General features: G+C 46.0%; 1 long non-coding RNA gene across 2 annotated transcripts in view; it reads left to right on the forward strand.

Annotated features, from left to right (window-relative positions):
- Positions 1-4515: 4515 nt before the first annotated feature.
- The window catches only part of LOC311114962, a 40097-nt gene continuing 19693 nt past the window's right edge, over positions 4516-24919 (forward strand). The window contains exons 1-3 of one of the 2 annotated variants that reach the window (XR_014611174.1): positions 4516-4619; positions 4732-5156; positions 5875-5928. This is a non-coding gene — a long non-coding RNA (uncharacterized lncRNA). Of the gene's footprint in view, positions 4620-4731; positions 5157-5874; positions 5929-24919 lie in introns of those variants that run through there. The other variant, XR_014611173.1, reaches the window with a different exon arrangement.

Below are 24919 nucleotides of genomic sequence, written 5' to 3' on the forward strand. Positions count from 1 at the left end.
TCTACCAAAACCAAAGTGTGGATGCATTCACTTTTTAGAGCAGTCTAATCTTGTTAACCCAGAACTAAAATCTTGCATAATTAGGTTCTGGTCCGTACTTGTTAGAAACTGGGAGTTCCGGTTAGCGAAGTCTCCACCCTCGCAAAAGATACGAGTTAAGGAAACAAATCTGAATACATTATTTTGCTGAACTGTCCCATTACAATTAATGAGTCACTACCATTTAAAGGCACAGTAAAGTTGCCGCCAAACAAAGTCACGTGTGAAAATAGTTCAGACTAAATCACTGGAAGCATTTAAAGGTTATACATGTAACATTTCTAGATGCAAATCATACATGTAACATTTCTAGATGCAAATCATACATGTAACATTTATACCTTCAAATAAAAAGGGGGGAGAGAGGAGTGGGAGAAGGAGGGAGAGAGACGGAGGATAGAGAAGGAGGATAGAGAAGGGGGGGGGGAGAGACGGAGGATAGAGAAGGGGGGAGAGAGACGGAGGTTAGAGAAAGGGGGGGGAGAGACAGAGGATAGAGAAGGGGGGGGGAGAGACAGAGGATAGAGAAGGGGGGGGGAGAGACAGAGGATAGAGAAGGGGGGAGAGAGAGACAGAGGATAGAGAAGGGGGGGGGGGAGAGACAGAGGATAGAGAAAGGGGGGGGGAGAGACAGAGGATAGAGAAGGGGGGGGGGAGAGACAGAGGATAGAGAAGGAGGATAGAGAAGGGGGGGGGGAGAGAGACAGAGGATAGAGAAGGAGGATAGAGAAGGGGGAGAGAGACGGAGGATAGAGAAGGGGGGAGAGAGACAGAGGATAGAGAAGGGGGGGGGGAGAGACAGAGGATAGAGAAGGGGGGGAGAGAGACAGAGGATAGAGAAGGGGGGGGAGAGAGACAGAGGATAGAGAAGGAGGATAGAGAAGGGGGGGGGAGAGACAGAGGATAGAGAAGGGGGGAGAGAGACGGAGGATAGAGAAGGGGGGAGAGAGACGGAGGATAGAGAAGGAGGATAGAGAAGGGGGAGAGAGACGGAGGATAGAGAAGGGGGGAGAGAGACGGAGGATAGAGAAGGGGGGAGAGAGACGGAGGATAGAGAAGAAGGAAGAGAGACTGAGGATAGAGAAGGGGGGAGACAGACTGAGGATAGAGAAGGGGGGGGGGAGAGACAGAGGATAGAGAAAGGGGGGGGAGAGAGACAGAGGATAGAGAAGGGGGGGGGGAGAGACAGAGGATAGAGAAGGGGGGGGAGAGAGAGGATAGAGAAGGGGGGAGAGAGACAGAGGATAGAGAAGGGGGGGGAGAGAGAGGATAGAGAAGGGGGGAGAGAGACAGAGGATAGAGAAGAAGGAAGAGAGATGGGGAGAGAGACGGTGGATAGAGAAGGGGGTAGAGAGACGGTGGATAGAGATGGAGGATAGAGAAGGGGGAGAGAGACGGAGGATAGAGAAGGGGGGAGAGAGACGGAGGATAGAGAAGGGGGGAGAGAGACGGAGGATAGAGATGGAGGATAGAGAAGGGGGAGAGAGACGGAGGATAGAGAAGGGGGGAGAGAGACGGAGGATAGAGAAGAAGGAAGAGAGACTGAGGATAGAGAAGGGGGGAGACAGACTGAGGATAGAGAAGGGGGGGGGGAGAGACAGAGGATAGAGAAAGGGGGGGGAGAGAGACAGAGGATAGAGAAGGGGGGGGGGGGGACGGAGGATAGATAAGGAGGATAGAGAAAGGGGGGGGAGAGAGACAGAGGATAGAGAAGGGGGGGGGGGGGGACGGAGGATAGATAAGGGGGGGAGAGACAGAGGATAGAGAAGGAGGATAGAGAAGGGGGGGGGAGAGACAGAGGATAGAGAAGGGGGGGGGAGAGATGGAGGATAGAGAAGGGGGGGAGAGACAGAGGATAGAGAAGGAGGATAGAGAAGGGGGGGGGGAGAGACAGAGGATAGAGAAGGGGGGGGGAGAGATGGAGGATAGATAAGGGGGGGAGAGACAGAGGATAGAGAAGGAGGATAGAGAAGGGGGGGGGAGAGACAGAGGATAGAGAAGGGGGGGGGAGAGATGGAGGATAGATAAGGGGGGGAGAGACAGAGGATAGAGAAAGGGGGGGAGAGATGGAGGATAGATAAGGGGGGGAGAGACAGAGGATAGAGAAAGGGGGGGAGAGAGACAGAGGATAGAGAAGGGGGGGGGGAGAGACAGAGGATAGAGAAGGGGGGGGAGAGAGACAGAGGATAGAGAAGGGGGGGGAGAGAGACAGAGGATAGAGAAGGAGGATAGAGAAGGGGGGGGGAGAGACAGAGGATAGAGAAGGGGGGGGGAGAGACAGAGGATAGAGAAGGGGGGGGGAGAGATGGAGGATAGAGAAGGGGGGAGAGAGACAGAGGATAGAGAAGAAGGAAGAGAGATGGGGAGAGAGACGGTGGATAGAGAAGGGGGGAGAGAGACGGTGGATAGAGAAGGGGGGAGAGAGACGGAGGATAGAGAAGGGGGGAGAGAGACGGAGGATAGAGAAGGGGGGAGAGAGACGGAGGATAGAGACGGAGGATAGAGAAGGGGGGAGAGAGACGGAGGATAGAGAAGGGGGGAGAGAGACGGAGGATAGAGAAGGGGGGAGAGAGACGGAGGATAGAGAAGAAGGAAGAGAGATGGAGGATAGAGAAGGGGGAGAGAGACTGAGGATAGAGAAGGGGGGAGACAGACTGAGGATAGAGAAGGGGGGGGAGACGGAGGATAGAGAAGAAGGAAGAGAGACTGAGGATAGAGAAGGGGGGAGACAGACTGAGGATAGAGAAGGGGGGGGAGACGGAGGATAGAGAAGGGGGGAGAGAGACGGAGGATAGAGAAGGGGGGAGAGAGACGGTGGATAGAGAAGGGGGGAGAGAGACGGAGGATAGAGAAGAAGGAAGAGAGATGGAGGATAGAGAAGGGGGAGAGAGACGGAGGATAGAGAAGGGGGAGAGAGACGGAGGATAGAGAAGAAGGAAGAGAGACTGAGGATAGAGAAGGGGGGAGACAGACTGAGGATAGAGAAGGGGGGGGAGACGGAGGATAGAGAAGGGGGAGAGAGAGACAGAGGATAGAGAAGGGGGGAGAGAGAGACAGAGGATAGAGAGGGGGGGGGGGGACGGAGGATAGAGAAGGGGGAGAGAGAGACAGAGGATAGAGAAGGGGGGGGGAGACGGAGGATAGAGAAGGGGGGGAGAGACGGAGGATTGAGAAGGGGGGGAGAGACGGAGGATTGAGAAGGGTGGAGAGAGACTGAGGATAGAGAAGGGGGGGAGAGACGGAGGATTGAGAAGGGGGGAGAGAGACGGAGGATAGAGAAGAAGGAAGAGAGATGGGGAGAGAGACGGTGGATAGAGAAGGGGGGAGAGAGACGGAGGATAGAGAAGAAGGAAGAGAGATGGAGGATAGAGAAGGTGGAGAGAGACGGAGGATAGAGAAGGGGGGAGAGTGACAGGATAGAGAAGGGGGAGACAGACTGAGGATAGAGAAGGAGGAAGAGTGACAGGATAGAGAAGGGGGGAGACAGACTGAGGATAGAGAAGGAGGAAGAGAGACGGAGGATAGAGAAGGGGGGAGAGAGAAGGGGGGAGAGACGGAGGATAGAGGAGAAGGAGGAAAAGAGATGGAGGATAGAGAAGGGGGGAGAGAGACGGAGGATAGAGAAGGAGGAAGAGAGACGGAGGATAGAGAAGGGGGGGAGAGAGACGGAGGTTAGAGAAGGGGGGAGAGAGACGGAGGATAGAGAAGAAGGAAGAGAGATGGAGGATAGAGAAGGGGGGGAGAGAGAAGGGGGAGAGAGATGGAGGATAGAGAAGGAGGAAAAGAGATGGAGGATAGAGAAGGGGGGAGAGAGACGGAGGATAGAGAAGGGGGGAGAGAGAGGAAGTTAAAGCTTGGTCGCAAATGGGTCTTCCAAATGGACAATGACCCCAAGCATACTTCCAAAGTTGTGGCAAAATGGCTTAAGGACAACAAAGTCAAGGTATTGGAGTTGCCATCACAAAGCCCTGACCTCATCCTGTAGAACATTTGTGGGAAGAACTGAAAAGCGTGTGCGAGCAAGGAGGCCTACAAACCTGACTCAGTTACACCAGCTCTGTCAGGAGGAATGGGCCAAAATTCACCTAACTTATTGTGGAAGGCTACCCGACATGTTTGACCCAAGTTAAACAATTTAAAGGCAATGCTACCAAATACTAATTGAGTGTATGTAAAGTTCTGACCCACTGGGAATGTGATGAAAGAAATAAAAGCTGAAAAAAATAATTCTCTCTACTATTATTCTGACATTTCACATTCTTAAAATAAAGTGGTGATCCTAACTGACCTAAAACAGGGAATGTTTACTAGGATTAAATGTCAGGAACTGTGAAAAACTGAGTTTAAATGTATTTGGCTAAGGTGTATGTAAACTTCCGACTTCAACTGTATGTATTCTGTATGAACCTTTGGACGTACCGGTACCTCCAGCGCTCTCTCCTGCCTCATGTTCGGCCCCTGTCCCTGGTGATCTACCCCAGGCCCCCTTGTATCCACTCCAGGCTTCTGTCCCTGGTGGGGTGAAGACCAGAAGAGGGTGATGTCCTTCCTGCCTCCAAGGCCTGCCTCAAAGTGCTGAGGTGAGTTTTTTTTATATTAAATGAGAAGCTTAGAAATGGTAATTGAATATTTTCTAATGTTTGGTCAACTATTAGTATTTTAACTCTCTCTCTCTCTCTCTCTCAAATGGAGCGGGTGAGTCCAGAGAGCTGGCGGTCAACTCTCCACAAGAAGCAGAAGCAGTGGATTGACCGGACGCTGTTTACCAGGAGCCGCCTACAGAGCTCACAGTTCATCACTGTCCTTGCCCTGGTGGGGTGAAGACCAGAAGAGGGTGATGTCCTTCCTGCCTCCAAGACCAGAAGAGGGTGATGTCCTTCCTGCCTCCAAGACCAGAAGAGGGTGATATCCTTCCTGCCTCCAAGACCAGAAGAGGGTGATATCCTTCCTGCCTCCAAGACCAGAAGAGGGTGATATCCTTCCTGCCTCCAAGACCAGAAGAGGGTGATGTCCTTCCTGCCTCCAAGACCAGAAGAGGGTGATGTCCTTCCTGCCTCCAAGACCAGAAGAGGGTGATGTCCTTCCTGCCTCCAAGACCTGCCTCAGAAAGTGCTGGGGTGAGTCTTTCCATAATTAATGAGAAGCTTAGAAATGCTAATTTTATATTTTCTTCTCTCATGATCTATCAATGCTACTGGGTAAACATTATCTAACTAAATGATGAACTTTTCTGTGATGATATCTGGGAGAAGATGAGTCCTGTCTGGTATAATTAGTGGTCAAGACTGGACCAGGAGGGTTGGGTTGGATAAACTCCTCTGTATGTGGCACAGATGTGACTATTTAGCATGGGTAACAGTCAATCATCCCTATTGGCTGTGTGTTCCTGTTAAGATAATTTATTAACGAACAATTTCAGTGTCTCTGTGCGTCTCCCAAAAGGTCGTAAGGCTTTTGGATCAGAAACGGACAGAGCTCCCAGTCTGCAATAGTCAGAGATCTTTATTCATTGAGAATTCTGTTATCACAATTTCAGAGTCCATCTTTTATACACACACGTCATACTAAAATCCCACCCCGTTCTAGGCGGGCTGTATGTTTCCACTGTACATGGGTTTAGCTCATGTTTTCCTCTGCTCTCCTGACCATCAGGTCACACACACATACATATATATACACACACACATACACACACACAAACACACATGTTCTTATCATAGTCTACTCTCTGCTCGGGCAGGCTGCATTCCTCAGATATCGCTGTTCTCACAATATCCTGCAACATATTTCATCTCTTCCAAGCCTAACGGTTTCTCTTCTTCTTCCCACTCACAGACAGCAACACAATGTAATCTCAACTTGCCCTACGCTCACACATGACCAGGTAGTAGATTCTAACACATCTCACACAGTTTCGGATTGTAATAATTAGTCACTACCAAGAAAGTACTAATCATACTTAAAACAAGAACATTTCACAACTCTATTTAAGGTTGGAACATTTAGTCATTACTTTTAACCTGTATATATATTTTAATTTCTATATCAGTTCCTCATTCTAAAGTAGAACCGTAATTTTACTTGCAGAAATATTTTCCAGAAATGACCTCATTGGACAGAAATGGGCACTCCTCCCCACAGTCATGAGTTAATGCATATAATGTTTCCCTGAAACAAAGGATTTCTGTAGTTTCATGAAATAAGACATTGATTCATAGTATATCATACGTCCCACAAGCCAACATTCAAGGCAACACTTTATGTAAATAATTAGCAAATAAATGTCCACACCTTTAAATCCCAAATAGAAAGGTAATTTTACATGAAGTAAAATAGTGTAACCTGCTTCAGCTATTTAAAACTGTTATGGTAGTTGAAGAAGTTACAAATGTTTTACTTTAGCAAATCAGTCACTTTAAATATTCTACATGAAGGTAGGGTAGCCTGGGGAACATAGTAACACAGGGTCAGTTGTAACCGCTAAATAACTCCAATTAGAAACCACTTAAAGCTCTTATTCAAGGTGCTAATGCTTGGTTAGTGTCTCTACATGCCCAAGAGGTTTTGTTTAAATCCATTGATACTTTTAGTTTTATTGACATAAAAAGTTATTTGAGGCCCTAAAGTAAATATACTTGCCGCCTCTCCTTTTTTAAAATTATTGACCTGTGTAACATTCGCCTACTGGGTCAATTGTAACATTTAACTTAAATCATATTGTCATAATAAGCAAAAGCCTAAAAGTGTTACTTTGTTCCCCAGTCTCCCCTACTCTTACTGAGCAAAGGCCTCCTCAACTGAAGAATCTACAGCTGCTGAGGTGTTAATCAGCCCAGTGCTGCTCTGACCACAGTGTTGTTAGGCAGCACATTTTCTAACACTACATACACAGCCTTGTCAACTCTAACTGTGAACTACTTCTATTACTGGAAATAAACTCAGCAGTGGTCAGACCACAGAATACACCAACATAAACAACACCAATAAATTAAACATCCATTATATGCCATCTTTTTTTTTTCCAGTAAGTGTGTTAGAGGTAAAATCATAGGTGGAAAGTTGATTGACATTTGATTGCTTTCTCCATTTAATTCAGTTGTAAACAGTATACAGTATACTCCCGAGTGGTGCAGTGGTCTAAGGCAGTGCTAGCTGTGCCACTAGAGATCCTGGTTCGAATCCAGGCTCTGTCGTAGCCGGCAGCGACCGGGAGACCCATGGGGCGGTGCACAATTGGCCCATCGTCGTCCAGGGTAGGGGAATGGCCGGCAGGGATGTAGCTCAGTTGGTAGAGCATGGTGTTTGCAACGCCAGGGTTGTGGGTTCGATTCCCACGGATAAAAGCGTCTGCTAAATGACTAAAATGTAAATGTAAACATCTTCCTCCATTTCATCCAGTTATACACACATCTTCCTCCATTTCATAAAGTTGTACACATCTTCCTCCATTTCATAAAGTTGTACACATCTTCCTCCATTTCATTCAAATGTATACATATCTGTAATTAATGTGAGGCCTTTATGAGACATCATACTAAATATTTTGACTTGCTGGTCAAGGGAAATGCAAGTGTTACTTCTTTGAGTTGCTGAGTCAGAGGCGCTAAGCCTTGTGGGATATTAATGAATGTGAACTCAGCAACCGTAATTCCAAAACAGTCCCACTGTTGTAATAGTGTGATGCGTAACTTCTGACACGCTATGCTGAGTAAAGGAATGTTTTTCTACCAAAACCAAAGTGTGGATGCATTCACTTTTTAGAGCAGTCTAATCTTGTTAACCCAGAACTAAAATCTTGCATAATTAGGTTCTGGTCCGTACTTGTTAGAAACTGGGAGTTCCGGTTAGCGAAGTCTCCACCCTCGCAAAAGATACGAGTTAAGGAAACAAATCTGAATACATTATTTTGCTGTACTGTCCCATTACAATTAATGAGTCACTACCATTTAAAGGCACAGTAAAGTTGCCGCCAAACAAAGTCACGTGTGAAAATAGTTCAGACTAAATCACTGGAAGCATTTAAAGGTTATACATGTAACATTTCTAGATGCAAATCATACATGTAACATTTATAGATGCAAATCATACATATAACATTTCTACCTTCAAATAAAAAGGGGGGAGAGAGGAGTGGGAGAAGGAGGGAGAGAGACGGATGATAGAGAAGGAGGATAGAGAAGGGGGGGGGGGGAGACAGAGGATAGAGAAGGGGGGGGGGGAGACAGAGGATAGAGCAGGGGGGGAGAGAGACAGAGGATAGAGAAGGGGGAGAGAGAAGGGGAAGAGTGACAGAGGATAGAGAAGGGGGGGAGAGAGAGACAGAGGATAGAGAAGGGGGGAGAGAGAGACAGAGGATAGGGGGGAGAGAGACGGAGTATAGAGAAGGGGGGGAGACGGAGGATAGAGAAGGGGTAGAGAGACGGAGGATAGAGAAGAAGGAAGAGAGACAGAGGATAGAGAAGGGGGGAGAGAGAAGGGCGGAGAGAGACGGAGGATAGAGAAGGAGGAATAGAGACAAAGGATAGAGAAGGGGGGAGAGAGAAGGGCGGAGAGAGACGGAGGATAGAGAAGGAGGAATAGAGACAAAGGATAGAGAAGGGGGGAGAGAGACGGAGGATAGAGAAGGGGGGAGAGAGACGGAGGATAGAGAAGGGGGGAGAGAGACGGTGGATAGAGAAGGGGGGAGAGAGACGGTGGATAGAGAAGGGGGGAGAGAGACGGAGGATAGAGAAGAAGGAAGAGAGATGGAGGATAGAGAAGAAGGAAGAGAGACGGAGGATAGAGAAGGAAGAGAGATGGAGGATAGAGAAGGGGGAGAGAGAAGGGGGGAGAGACGGAGGATAGAGAAGGAGGAAGAGAGACGGAGGATAGAGAAGGGGGGGGAGAGACAGAGGATAGAGAAGGGGGGGGGGAGACAGAGGATAGAGAAGGGGGGGGGGAGACAGAGGATAGAGAAGGGGGGGGGAGACAGAGGATAGGGGGGAGAGAGACGGAGTATAGAGAAGGGGGGGAGACGGAGGATAGAGAAGGGGGAGAGAGACGGAGGATAGAGAAGAAGGAAGAGAGACAGAGGATAGAGAAGGGGGGAGAGAGACGGAGGATAGAGAAGGAGGAATAGAGACAAAGGATAGAGAAGGGGGGAGAGAGATGGAGGATAGAGAAGGGGGAGAGAGAAGGGGGGAGAGACGGAGGATAGAGAAGGAGGAAGAGAGACGGAGGATAGAGAAGGGGGGAGAGAGATGGAGGATAGAGAAGGGGGAGAGAGAAGGAGGAAGAGAGACGGAGGATAGAGAAGGAGGAAGAGAGACGGAGGATAGAGAAGAAGGAAGAGAGATGGAGGATAGAGAAGGGGGGAGAGACGGAGGATAGAGAAGGAGGAAGAGAGACGGAGGATAGAGAAGGGGGGAGAGACGGAGGATAGAGAAGGAGGAAGAGAGACGGAGGATAGAGAAGGGGGGAGAGAGACGGAGGTTAGAGAAGGGGGGAGAGAGACGGAGGTTAGAGAAGGGGGGAGAGAGAATGGGGAAGAGAGATGGAGGATAGAGAAGGAGGAAAAGAGATGGAGGATAGAGAAGGGGGGAGAGAGACGGAGGATAGAGAAGGGGGGAGAGAGAGGAAGTTAAAGCTTGGTCGCAAATGGGTCTTCCAAATGGACAATGACCCCAAGCATACTTCCAAAGTTGTGGCAAAATGGCTTAAGGACAACAAAGTCCAGGTATTGGAGTTGCCATCACAAAGCCCTGACCTCAATCCTGTAGAACATTTGTGGGCAGAACTGAAAAGCGTGTGCGAGCAAGGAGGCCTACAAACCTGACTCAGTTACACCAGCTCTGTCAGGAGGAATGGGCCAAAATTCACCCAACTTATTGTGGGAAGCTTGTGGAAGGCTACCCGACATGTTTGACCCAAGTTAAACAATTTAAAGGCAATGCTACCAAATACTAATTGAGTGTATGTAAAGTTCTGACCCACTGGGAATGTGATGAAAGAAATAAAAGCTGAAAAAAATAATTCTCTCTACTATTATTCTGACATTTCACATTCTTAAAATAAAGTGGTGATCCTAACTGACCTAAAACAGGGAATGTTTACTAGGATTAAATGTCAGGAACTGTGAAAAACTGAGTTTAAATGTATTTGGCTAAGGTGTATGTAAACTTCCGACTTCAACTGTATGTATTCTGTATGAACCTTTGGACGTACCGGTACCTCCAGCGCTCTCTCCTGCCTCACGTTCGGCCCCTGTCCCTAGTGATCTACCCCAGGCCCCCTTGTATCCACCCCAGGCTTCTGTCCCTGGTGGGGTGAAGACCAGAAGAGGGTGATGTCCTTCCTGCCTCCAAGACCAGAAGAGGGTGATGGCCTTCCTGCCTCCAAGACCAGAAGAGGGTGATGTCCTTCCTGCCTCCAAGACCTGCCTCAGAAAGTGTTGAGGGGAGTTTTTTAAAATAATAAATTAGAAGCTTAGAAATGGTAATTCATTATTTGCTAATGTTGGGTTAACTATTAGTATTTTAACTCTCTCTCTCTCTCTCAAATGGAGCTGGTGAGTCCAGAGAGCTGGCGGTCAACTCTCCACAAGAAGCAGCAGCAGTGGATTGACCGGACGCTGTTTACCAGGAGCCACCTACAGAGCTCACAGTTCATCCCTGTCCTTGCCCTGGTGGGGTGAAGACCAGAAGAGGGTGATGTCCTTCCTGCCTCCAAGACCAGAAGAGGGTGATGTCCTTCCTGCCTCCAAGACCAGAAGAGGGTGATGTCCTTCCTGCCTCCAAGACCAGAAGAGGGTGATGTCCTTCCTGCCTCCAAGGCCTGCCTCAGAAAGTGCTGGGGTGAGTTTTTCCATAATTAATGAGAAGCTTAGAAATGCTAATTTTATATTTTCTTCTCTCATGATCTATCAATGCCACTGGGTAAACATTATCTAACTAAATGATTACATTTTCTGTGATGATATCTGGGAGAAGATGCGTCCTGTCTGGTATAATTAGTGGTCAAGACTGGACCAGGAGGGTTGGGTTGGATAAACTCCTCTGTATGTGGCACAGATGTGACTATTTAGTATGTCTAACAATCAATCATCCCTATTGGCTGTGTGTTCCTGTTAAGATAATTTATTAACGAACTATTTCAGTGTCTCTGTGCGTCTCCCAAAAGGTTGTAAGGCTTTTGGATCAGAAACGGACAGAGCTCCCAGTCTGCATGGTCAGAGATCTTTATTCATTGAGAATTCTGTTATCACAATTTCAGAGTCCATCTTTTATACACACACGTCATACTAAAATCCCACCCCGTTCTAGGCGGCTGTATGTTTCCACTGTACATGGGTTTAGCTCATGTTTTCCTCTGCTCTCCTGACCATCAGGTCACACACACACACACACATATATATATATACACACACACACACACACACACACATACAGATACACACATGTTCTTATCATAGTCTACTCCCTGCTCGGGCAGGCTGCATTCCTCAGTTATCGCTGTTCTCACAATATCCTGCAACATATTTCATCTCTTCCAAGCCTAACGGTTTCTCTTCTTCTTCCCACTCACAGACAGCAACACAATGTAATCTCAACTTGCCCTACGCTCACACATGACCAGGTAGTAGATTCTAACACATCTCACACAGTTTCAGATTGTAATAATTAGTCACTACCAAGAAAGTACTAATCATACTTAAAACAAGAACATTTCACAACTCTATTTAAGGGTGGAACATTTAGTCATTACTTTTAACCTGTATATATATTTTAATTTCTATATCAGTTCCCCATTCCAAAGTAGAACTGTAATTTTACTTGCAGAAATATTGTCCAGAAATGACCTCATTGGACAGAAATGGGCACTCCTCCCCACAGTCATTAGTAAACACATATAATGTTTCCCTGAAACAAAGGATTTCTGTAGTTTCATGAAATAAGACAGATTCATAGTATATCATACGTCCCACAAGCCAACATTCAAGGCAACACTTTATGTAAACAATTAGCAAATAAATGTCCACACCTTTAAATACCAAATAGAAAGGTAATTTTACATGAAGTAAAATTGTGTGACCTGCTTCAGTTCTATACAATTGTTATGGTAGTTGAAAAAGTTACAAATGTTTTACTTTAGCAAATCAGTCACTTTAAATATTCTACATGAAGGTAGGGTAGCCTGGGGAACAACGTAACACAGGGTCAGTTGTAACCGCTAAATAACTCCAATTAGAAACCACTTAAAGCTCTTATTCAAGGTGCTAATGCTTGGTCAGTGTCTCTACATGCCCAAGAGGTTTTGTTTAAATCCATTCATTACTTTTAGTTTTATGGACAAAAAAAGGGGTTTGAGGCCCTAAAGTAAATATACTTGCCGCCTCTCCTTTTTTTAAATGATTGACCTGTAACATTTAATGTCCGCCACTTTTGGTTGAATTGTAAACGACTGGTATATCCTAGGAACATACGTAACAGGGTTGGTTATGTTTCCACTTGCCTCTAAAGAAATGTGTATTTAATGTTCAAGCATTCTTATTGGTTGGTTCAACTCTGATGACAATAAGGCGTGTTGTGATTGGTCCCGCTTGCAGCTAGGGGGAGATCGCGAACGTCAGGTCTTCCCAGTATGATAATGTGATGCAAGGGGTCATGTTCTGAATACTGTTTAATATATTACAATGTGTACAAGGTTGCTGTACGTTACTGATTCATACATGTGTGGGTATATGGTACCTGTTAGGGATTGAGGGGCTTTCTGGGATGTGCTTTGGCATATGATTGCTGTAGATGAGTGTGTTAGCTAGCATACACCGACGTAATGGTCACGTGAGCCCACTGCTACACAGTTGCCTTCATGTTACAGATTTAGACGTGCTGTTTCCCATTTAACAACAGAAATAAATGATGCTCAACTGGGACCACTGGCTGATGTGATTTATTAGGAGAAAACACAACGCAAGGAGAGTACGATATACATTTGTTACACATATGTAATGGTGCCGATATATGTATGTTTTTTGCATAAAAATAACTTAAATAACATTTTCATAATAAGCAAAAGCCTAAAAGTGTTACTTTGTTCCCCAGTCTCCCCTACTCTTACTGAGAAAAGGCCTCCTCAACTGAAGAATCTACAGCTGCTGAGGTGTTAATCAGTCCAGTGCTGCTCTGACCACAGTGTTGTTAGGAAACACATTTTCTAACAATACATACACAGCCTTGTCAACTCTAACTGTGAACTACTTCTATTACTGGAAATAAACTCAGCAGTGTTCAAACCACAGAATACACCAACCTAAACAACACCAGTAAATGAAACATCCATTATATGGCATCTTCTGGTTTCCAGTTAGTGTGTTAGAGTCAAAATCATAGGTGGAAAGTTGATTGACATTTGATTGCTTCCTCCATTTCATTCAGTTGTAAACATCTTCCTCCATTTCATTCAGTTGTAAACATCTTCCTCCATTTCATTCAGATGTATACATATATGTAATGAATGTGAGGCCTTTATGAGACATCATACTAAATATTTTGACTTGCTGGTCAAGGGAAATGCAAGTGTTACTTCTTTGAGTTGCTGAGTCAGAGGCGCTAGGCCTTGTGGGATATTAATGAATGTGAACTCAGCAACCGTAATTCCAAAACAGTCCCACTGTTGGGATAGTGTGATGCGTATCTTCTGAAACTATGCTGAGTAAAGTAACGTTTTTCTACCAAAACCAAAGTGTGGATGCAGTCACTTTTTAGAGCAGTCTAATCTTGTTAACCCAGAACTAAAATCTTGCATAATTAAGTTCTGGGTCAATACGTGTTAGAAACTGGGAGTTCCGGTTAGCGAAGTCTCCACCCTCGCAAAAGATACGAGTTAAGGAAACAAATCTGAATACATTATTTTGCTGAACTGTCCCATTACAATTAAAGAGTTACTACCTTCTAAAGGCCCAGTAAAGTTTCAAGATGTTTAATTAGTTACTACTTTTAAAGGCCCAGTAAAGTTTCAAGATGTTTAATTAGTTACTACCTTTAAAGGCCCAGTAAAGTTGCCGCCAAACAAAGCCATGTGTGAAAATAGTTAAAAGACTGAAGCACTGGAAGCATTTAAATGTTATATATGTAATATTTATACCTGGAAATCATACGTGTAACCTTTTCTACCTGTAAATCATACATGTAACATTTCTACCTCAATCAGTAATGAAGGAATAAAAAGGGAGAGTGGGAAGAGAGGGAGAGAGAGGATTGAGAAGGGAGGAAGAGTGAAAGAGCGAAGGGGGAGGAGAGAGAGAGAAGGGGGAGGGGAGACAGACAAGGGAGAGAGGGATGGAGACATGGTTATGGGACAGCTGTATTCTTCAAGAGTCAATAGCTTGATCAGTAACTGAAATGAACTTTGAAATATTATTCTCAGGAAATACAATTCATAGGGAAAGGGAATATGAATTGGAACTGCTGTGACAAATCAAATGTGACACACACCTACTGTAGGCCTCCTCCCTGGGACTGTATGGTGATCAGGCCTCCTCCCTGGGACTGTATGGTGATCAGACCTCCTCCCTGGGACTGTATGGTGATCAGGCCTCCTCCCTGGGACTGTATGGTGATCAGGCCTCCTCCCTGGGACTGTATGGTGATCAGGCCTCCTCCCTGGGACTGTATGGTGATCAGGCCTCCTCCCTGGGACTGTATGGTGATCAGGCCTCCTCCCTGGGACTGTATGGTGATCAGACCTCCTCCCTGGGACTGTATGGTGATCAGGCCTCCTCCCTGGGACTGTATGGTGATCAGACCTCCTCCCTGGGACTCTATGGTGATCAGACCTCCTCCCTGGGACTCTATGGTGATCAGGCCTCCTCCCTGGGACTGTATGGTGATCAGACCTACTCCCTGGGACTGTATGGTGATCAGGCCTCCTCCCTGGGACTGTATGGTGATCAGGCCTCCTCCCTGGGACTGTATGGTGATCAGGCCTCCTCCCTGGGACTGTATGGTGATCAGGCCTCCTCCCTGGGACTGTATGGTGATCAGGCCTCCTCCCTGGGACTGTATGGTGATCAGGCCTCCTCCCTGGGACTGTATGGTGATCAGGCCTCCTCCCTGGGAATGTATGGTGATCAGGCCTCCTCCCTGGGACTGTATGGTTATCAGGCCTCCTCCCTGGGACTGTATGGTGATCAGGCCTCCTCCATGGGACTGTATGGTGATCAGGCCTCCTCCCTGGGACTGTATGGTGATCAGGCCTCCTCCATGGGACTGTATGGTGATCAGACCTCCTCCCTGGGACTGTATGGTGATCAGGCCTCCTCCCTGGGACTGTATGGTGATCAGGCCTCCTCCCTGGGACTGTATGGTGATCAGACCTCCTCCCTGGGACTGTATGGTGATCAGACCTCCTTCCTGGGACTGTATGGTGATCAGACCTCCTCCCTGGGACTGTATGGTGATCAGACCTCCTCCCTGGGACTGTATGGTGATCAGGCCTCCTCCATGGGACTGTATGGTGATCAGGCCTCCTCCCTGGGACTGTATGGTGATCAGGCCTCCTCCCTGGGACTGTATGGTGATCAGACCTCCTCCCTGGGACTGTATGGTGATCAGGCCTCCAGGCCTTTTAACAAGAACATCACAGACGTTTTGGAGCAATTTAAATTAGTCCCTAACTATGCCATTGTGAAAGATGTTTCTCTGACCCCCTGCCCCCCTCCTTGATTTTTTAAAAGTGTTTTTAACAAAAGTGTTAGAATTTCAATATCGCAAACAAAACATTTTAGAAGGAATTTTAGTTAATTTTAAGATTTTTTCCCTCTGCCCCTCCTTTCCCGGCATTTGCCTGCCCAGCCGATAGCCAAGTTCTCCAGATGAACCTTTAACTGTTGGTTAGAATGTTTTACTTATATTCATTATTATACAACAGAAATGTGTATTTATACTACCACAGTACCCAACCCTCTGATATGTGTATTTATACTACCACAGTACCCAACCCTCTGATATGTGTATTTATACTACCACAGTACCCAACCCTCTGATATGTGTATTTATACTACCACAGTACCCAACCCTCTGATATGTGTATTTATACTACCACAGTACCCAACCCTCTGATATGTGTATTTATACTACCACAGTACCCAACCCTCTGATATGTGTATTTATACTACCACAGTACCCAACCCTCTGATATGTGTATTTATACTACCACAGTACCCAACCCTCTGATATGTGTATATATACTACCACAGTACCCAACCCTCTGATATGTGTATTTATACTACCACAGTACCCAACCCTCTGATATGTGTATTTATACTACCACAGTACCCAACCCTCTGATATGTGTATTTATACTACCACAGTACCCAACCCTCTGATATGTGTATTTATACTACCACAGTACCCAACCCTCTGATATGTGTATTTATACTACCACAGTACCCAACCCTCTGATATGTGTATTTATACTACCACAGTACCCAACCCTCTGATATGTGTATTTATACTACCACAGTACCCAACCCTCTGATATGTGTATTTATACTACCACAGTACCCAACCCTCTGATATGTGTATATATACTACCACAGTACCCAACCCTCTGATATGTGTATATATACTACCACAGTACCCAACCCTCTGATATGTGTATTTATACTACCACAGTACCCAACCCTCTGATATGTATATTTATACTACCACAGTACCCAACCAGGAGCCGCCTACAGAGCTCACAGTTCATCACTGTCCTTGCCCTGGTGGGTTGAAGACCAGAAGAGGGTGATGTCCTTCCTGCCTCCAAGACCAGAAGAGGGTGATGACCTTCCTGCCTCCAAGACCAGAAGAGGGTGATATCCTTCCTGCCTCCAAGACCAGAAGAGGGTGATGTCCTTCCTGCCTCCAAGACCAGAAGAGGGTGCTGGCCTTCCTGCCTCCAAGACCAGAAGAGGGTGATGTCCTTCCTGCCTCCAAGACCAGAAGAGGGTGATGTCCTTCCTGCCTCCAAGACCAGATGAGGGTGATTTCCTTCCTGCCTCCAAGACCAGAAGAGGGTGATGTCCTTCCTGCCTCCAAGGCCTGCCTCAGAAAGTGCTGGGGTGAGTTTTTGCATAATACATGAGAAGCTTAGAAATTGTAATTTTATATTTTATTTTCTCATGATCTATCAATGCCACTGGTAAACATTGTTTAACTAAATGATGAACTTTTCCGTGATGATATCTGGGAGAAGATGAGTCCTGTCTGGTATAATTAGTGGTCAAGACTGGACCAGGAGGGTTGGGTTGGATAAACTCCTCTGTATGTGGCACAGATGTGACTATTTAGCATGGGTAACAATCAATCATCCCTATTGGCTGTGGGCTCCCCATTCTAAAGTAGAACCATCATTTTACTTGCAGAAATATTGTCCAGAAATGACCTCATTGGACAGAAAGGGGCACTCCTCCCCACACTCATGAGTAAACACATATAATGTTTCCCTGAATCAAAGGATTTCTGTAGTTTCATGAAATAAGACATTGATTCATAGTATATCATACGTCGCACAAGCCAACATTCAAGGCAACACTTTTTGTAAACAATTAGCAAATAAATGTCCACACCTTTAAATCCCAACTAGAAGGGTAATTTTACATGAAGTAAAATTGTGTGACCTGCTTCAGCTCTTTAACATTTCTATGGTAGTTGAAGAAGTTACAAATGTTTTACTTTAGCAAATCAGTCACTTTAAATATTCTACATGAAGGTAGGGTAGCCTGGGGAACAAAGTAACACAGGGTCAGTTGTAACCGCTAAATAACTCCAATTAGAAACCACTTAAAGCTCTTATTCAAGGTGCTAATGCTTGGTTAGTGTCTCTACATGCCCAAGAGGTATGTTTAAATCCATTGATACTTTTAGTTTTATTGACATAAAAAGTTATTTGAGGCCCTAAAGTAAATATACTTGCCGCCTCTCCTTTTTATTTTTTATTATTGACCTGTGTAACATTTGCCTACTGGGTCAATTGTAACATTTAACTTAAATAATATTTTCATAATAAGCAAAAGCCTAAAAGTGTTACTTTGTTCCCCAGTCTCCCCTACTCTTACTGAGAAAAGGCCTCCTCAACTGAAGAATCTACAGCTGCTGAGGTGTTAATCAGCCCAGTGCTGCTCTGACCACAGTGTTGTTAGGAAGCACATTTTCTAACACTACATACACAGCCTTGTCAACTCTTACTGTGAACTACTTCTATTACTGGAAATAAACTCAGCAGTGGTCAGACCACAGAATAAACCAACATAAACGACACCAGTAAATTAAACATCCATTATATGCCATCTTCTGGTTTCCAGTAAGTGTGTTGGAGGCAAAATCATAGGTGGAAAGTTGATTGACAATTGATTGCATTCAGTTGTACACATCTTCCTCCGTTTCATTCAGTTGTATACATCTTCCTCCATTTCATTCAGTTGTATACATCTTCCTCCATTTCATTGTTGTACACATCTTCCTCCGTTTCATTCAGTTGTATACATCTTCCTCCATTTCATTCAGTTGTACACATCTTCCTCCATTTCATTCAGTTGTATACATCTTCCTCCATTTCATTCAGTTGTAAACATCTTCCTCCATTTCATTAAGATGTACACATCTTCCTCCATTTCATTCAGTTGTAAACATCTTCCTCCATTGCATTCAGTTGTAAACATCTTCCTCCATTTCATTCAGTTGTAAACATCTTCCTCCATTTCATTTAGTTGTATACATCTTCCTCCATTTCATTCAGTTGTATAGATATCTGTAATTAATGTGAGACCTTTATGAGACATCATACTAAATATTTTGACTTGCTGGTCAAGGGAAATGCAAGTGTTACTTCTTTGTGTTGCTGAGTCAGAGGCGCTAAGCCTTGTGGGATATTAATGTATGTGAACTCAGCAACCGTAATTCCAAAACATAAAAGCGTCTGCTAAATGGCATATTATTATTATTATTATTATTATTATTATTATATTTTCATCTCTCTTGATCAATCATGCCTCAGGATTCCACTGGGTAAACATTATCTAACTAAATTATGAACTTTTCTGTGATGATATCTGGGAGAAGATGAGTCCTGTCTGGTATAATTAGTGGTCAAGACTGGACCAGGAGGGTTGGGTTGGATAAACTCCTCTGTATGTGGCAGATTTGACTATTTAGCATGTCTAACAATCAATCATCCCTATTGGCTGTGGGCTCCCCATTCTAAAGTAGAACCATCATTTTACTTGCAGAAATATTGTCCAGAAATGACCTCATTGGACAGAAAGGGGCACTCCTCCCCACAGTCATTAGTTAACACATATAATGTTTCCCTGAATCAAAGGATTTCTGTAGTTTCATGAAATAAGACATTGATTCATAGTATATCATACGTCATACAAGCCAACATTCAAGGCAACACTTTATGTGAACAATTAACAATTAAATGTCCACACCTTTAAATACCAAATAGAAAGGTAATTTTACATGAAGTAAAATTGTGACCTGCTTCAGCTCTTTAACATTTCTATGGTAGTTGAAGAAGTTACAAATGTTTTACTTTAGCAAAGCAGTCACTTTAAATATTCTACATGAAGGTAGGGTAGCCTGGGGAACAAAGTAACACAGGGTCAGTTGTAACCGCTAAATAACTCCAATTAGAAACCACTTAAAGCTCTTATTCAAGGTGCTAATGCTTGGTTAGTGTCTCTACATGCCCAAGAGGTGTTGTTTAAATCCATTCATTACTTTTAGTTTTATGGACAAAAAAAGTGATTTGAGGCCCTAAAGTAAATATACTTGCCGCCTCTCCTTTTTTAAAATGATTGACCTGTGGAACATTCGCCTACTGGGTCAATTGTAACATTTAATTCCCGCCACTTTTGGTTGAATTATAAACGACTGGTATATCCTAGGAACATACGTAACAGGGTTGGTTATGTTTCCACTTGCCTCTAAAGAAATAAACGCCGGGAGCTGTCGGGAGAGGTCGTGTTTTTCTCTAGCTCTCTAGCTGTAGGTAAGCAGGAGGTAAGCTTCTCATTTGGTGTTGAGTAAAGCTTAACCATGTATTAGATCGTAGGTAGGTAGTTAGCTGTAGTTAGGTATTGTATTTATTATAGGTTAGTATTGTTGTTATTGTAGGTTTCCGTAGTTAACTGTAGGTTAGTATCGAAGCACGAGGCTAGCTAGCTAGCGGGTAGCTACTGGTAACGATTAGCAACGATTAGCAACGGTGGAGAGCTTCTCATATGGTGTTGAGTAAAGCTTAACCATGTATTAGATCGTAGGTTGGTAGTTAGGTATTGTATTTATCATAGGTTAGTATTGTTGTTATTGTAGGTTTCCGTAGGTAATTGTAGGTTAGTATCGAAGCACGAGGCTAGCTAGCTAGCGGGTAGCTACTGGTAACGATTAGCTGTTTTCAATGTTAATGTGCTGCTAGCCAACGTTTAATTATTGCTGCGTTATGCGTTATGAAAGGAACTAGATACTAGACACACGCAACTAGACACACGCAAACTAGACACTTATGCGTTATGAAAGGAACTAGACACTTTGTTGTAACCAAGTATTGGTGCTAAATTGTGTGTTAATGGATGCTAGCTTGCTAGTTAGCTACGGCGTCATAGCTAGGTATCGTGGGTAGTTACTGTGTCTTGGCAGTGTCTTCCGCCGTGCCGGCTGTAGCACGAAGCGAGCTAACTAGCCGTTTTTTCGAACAGAGTCAGAGTCAACACAGTAGCCATTGTGTGCCGGGTGTAGCACGAAGCTAGCTAGCTAGCTAGCCGTTCTTCAAACAAAGTCAACACAGTGGCCATTGCTAGCTACCCAACACGACCAGCGAACTGTACGGTAGTAGCTAATTACAATATACTTGTCCTAGCTAGCCAACGTTTAATCATTGCTGCGTCATGAAAGGAACTTGACACAGACACGAATGATCTGTTTAGTGTGTTATCACACTATTGGTGGTTTGTTGTGACCAAGTGTTTGTGCTAAACTGTGTGTTACTGGATGCTAGCATGCTAGTTAGCTAGTTAACACACTATTGGTGGTTTGTTGTGACCAAGTGTTGGTGCTTAACTGTGTGTTAAACTGTGTGTTATTGGATGCTAGCATGCTAGTCAGCTATGGTGTCATAGTTAGCTAGCTGAATAAAGTGGGTTGAGTCTATTCCTTTAAACATTGAACAACTGTGGTTCACAACAATTCTGATTTCTAAAGGTGGAAGTTGGGAGAGTTTTTGTTCGGGTGGTTCAGTGAAACAATTTTAGTTTCTGAGGTAGAAGTTTTTGGTGAGGGAGGCCCCCCTCTCTCCTCTCCCAGATGCTTAGCTCATTTCATTCCGATCTCCTCTGCATTTTTGTAGCCATTTGCTACAGCCTGTCAACTATGCCTCTGCCTATCCCTGTTCTCTCCTCTCTGCACAGGCTACACAAACAACGCACCACACCGCGCGGCTGCTGCCTCTCTAACTTGGTGGTCCCTGCACGCACCCCTCACCTGGAGTTCCAGGTCGCAGGCAGCCTCTGGAACTGCCGTTCTGCTGCCAACAAAGCTGACTTCATCCCAGCCTATGCCAACCTCCAGTCCCTCGACTTCCTGGCGCTGACGGAAACATGGATCACCACTGAAAACACGGCTACTCCTACTGCTCTCTCCTCGTCTGATCATGTGTTCTCGCATACCCCGAGAGCATCTGGTCAGAGGGGTGGTGGTACAGGAATCCTCATCTCTCCCAAGTGGACATTCTCAATTTTTCCCCTAACCCATCTGTCTATCTCCTCATTTGAATTCCATGCTGTCACAGTCACTAGCCCATTTAAGCTTAATATCCTTGTCATCTATCGCCCTCCAGGTTCCCTTGGAGAGTTCATCAATGAGCTTGACGCCTTGATAAGTTCCTTTCCTGAGGATGGCTCACCCCTCACAGTTTTGGGGGATTTCAACCTCCCTATGTCCACGTTTGACTCATTTCTCTCTGCCTCCTTCTTTCCACTCCTCTCCTCTTTTGACCTCACCCTCTCACCGTCCCCCCCTACTCACAAGGCAGGCAATACGCTTGACCTCATCTTCACTAGATGCTGCTCCTCCACTAATCTCACTGCAACTCCCCTCCATGCCTCCGACCATTACTTTGTTTCCTTTTCTCTCTTGCTCTCCTCCCACACTACTCACTCTGCCCCTACACAGATGGTAATGCGCCGCCGCAACCTTCGCTCTCTCTCTCCCACTACTCTCTCCTCTTCCATCCTATCATCTCTTCCCTCTGCTCAATCCTTCTCCCTCCAATCTCCTGATTCTGCCTCCTCAACCCTCCTCTCCTCCCTTTCTGCATCCTTTGACTCTCTGTGTCCCCTATCCTCCCGGCCGGCTCGGTCCTCCCCTCCAGCTCTGTGGCTTGATGACTCACTGCGAGCTCACAGAACAGAGCTCCGGGCAGCGGAGCGGAAATGGAAGAAAACTAAACTCCCTACCGACCTGGCATCTTTTCACTCCCTCCTCTCTACATTTTCTTCATCTGTTTCTGCTGCTAAGGCCACCTTCTACCACTCTAAATTCCAAGCATCTGCCTCTAACCCTAGGAAGCTCTTTGCCACATTTTCCTCCCTCCTGAATCGTCAACCACTTTGAAAAGAAGGTTGACGACATCCGATCCTCATTTGTTAAGTCTAATGACACTGCTGGTCCTGCTCACACTGCCCGACCCTATGCTTTGATTTCTTTCTCCCCTCTCTCTCCAGATAAAATCCTGCGACTTGTGACTGCAGGCCGCCCAACAACCTGCCCGCTTGACCCCATCCCCTCCTCCCTTCTCCAGACCATCTCCGGTGACCTTCTCCCCTACCTCACCTCGCTGATCAACTCATCCTTGACCGCCGGCCATGTCCCTTCCGTCTTCAAGAGAGCGAGAGTTGCTCCCCTTCTCAAAAAACCAACACTCGACCCCACTGATGTCAACAACTACAGACCAGTATCCCTTCTCTCTTTTCTTTCCAAAACTATTGAGCGTGCCGTCTTTAGCCAACTCTCTTGCTATCTCTCTCAGAATGACCTTCTTGATCCAAACCAATCTGGTTTCAGGACTGGTCATTCAACTGAGACTGCTCTTCTCTGTGTCACGGAGACTCTCCGCACTGCTAAAGCTAACTCTCTCTCCTCTGCTCTTGTCCTTCTAGACCTGTCTGCTGCCTTTGATACTGTGAACCATCAGATCCTCCTCTCCACCCTTTCCGAGTTGGGCATCTCCGGCGCGGCTCACTCCTGGATTGCGTCCTACCTGACCGGTCGCTCCTACCAAGTGGCGTGGTGAGAAGCTGTCTCCGCACCACGTGCTCTCACCACTGGTGTCCCCCAAGGCTCAGTTCTAGGCCCTCTCCTTTTCTCCCTATACACCAAGTCACTTGGCTCTGTCATATCCTCACATGGTCTCTCCTATCATTGCTACGCTGACGATACACAACTAATCTTCTCCTTTCCCCCTTCTGATAACCAGGTGGCGAATCGCATCTCTGCATGTCTGGCAGACATATCAGTATGGATGACGGATCACCACCTCAAGCTGAACCCTGGCAAGACGGAGCTGCTCTTCCTCCCGGGGAAGGACTGCCCGTTCCATGATCTCGCCATCACGGTTGACAACTCCGCTGTGTCCTCCTCCCAGAGTGCGAAGAGCCTAGGCGTGACCCTGGACAACACCCTGTCGTTCTCCGCCAACATCAAGGCGGTGACCCGCTCCTGCAGGTTCATGCTCTACAACATTCGGAGAGTACGACCCTGCCTTACACAGGAAGCGGCACAGGTCCTAATCCAGGCACTTGTCATCTCCCGTCTGGACTACTGCAACTCGCTGTTGGCTGGCCTCCCTGCCTGTGCCATTAAACCCCTACAACTCATCCAGAATGCCGCAGCCCGTCTGGTGTTCAACCTTCCCAAGTTCTCTCACGTCACCCCCCTCCTCCGCACACTCCACTGGCTTCCAGTTGAAGCTCGCATCCGCTACAAGACCATGGTGCTTGCCTATGGAGCAGTGAGGGGAACGGCACCTCTGTACTTTCAGGCTCTGATCAGTCCCTACACCCAAACGAGGGCATTGCGCTCATCCACCTCTGGCCTGCTGGCTCCCCTTCCTCTGCGGAAGCATAGTTCCCGCTCAGCCCAGTCAAAACTGTTCGCTGCTCTGGCACCCCAATGGTGGAACAAGCTCCCTCACGACGCCAGGACAGCGGAGTCACTCACCACCTTCCGGAGACATTTGAAACGCCACCTCTTTAAGGAATACCTGGGATAGGATAAAGGAATCCTTCTACCCCCCCCCCCCCCCCCCAATTGTAAAGTGGTTATCCCACTGGCTATAGGGTGAACGCACCAATTTGTGAGTCGCTCTGGCTAAGAGCGTCTGCTAAATGACGTTAATGTGCCCTTGAGCAAGGCACTTAACCCTAATTGCTCCTGTAAGTCGCTCTGGATGAGAGCGTCTGCTAAATGACTAAAATGTAAATGTAAAATGAAATGTGTATTTAATGTTCAAGCATTCTTATTGGTTGGTTCAACTCTGATGACAATAAGGCGTGTTGTGATTGGTCCCGCTTGCAGCAAGGGGGAGATCGCGAACGTCAGGTCTTCCCAGTATGATAATGTGATGCAAGGGGTCATGTTCTGAATACTGTTTTATATTTTACAATGTGTACAAGGTTGCTGTACGTTACTGATTCATACATGTGTGGGTATATGGTACCTGTTAGGGATTGAGGGGCTTTCTGGGATGTGCTTTGGCATATGATTGCTGTAGATGAGTGTGTTAGCTAGCATACACCGACGTAATGGTCACGTGAGCCCACTGCTAACACAGTTGCCTTCATGTTACAGATTTTGCCATT

Source organism: Coregonus lavaretus (assembly GCF_964263955.1).
Source record: "Coregonus lavaretus genome assembly, contig: HAP1_SCAFFOLD_249, whole genome shotgun sequence".
NCBI lineage: Eukaryota > Metazoa > Chordata > Actinopteri > Salmoniformes > Salmonidae > Coregonus > Coregonus lavaretus.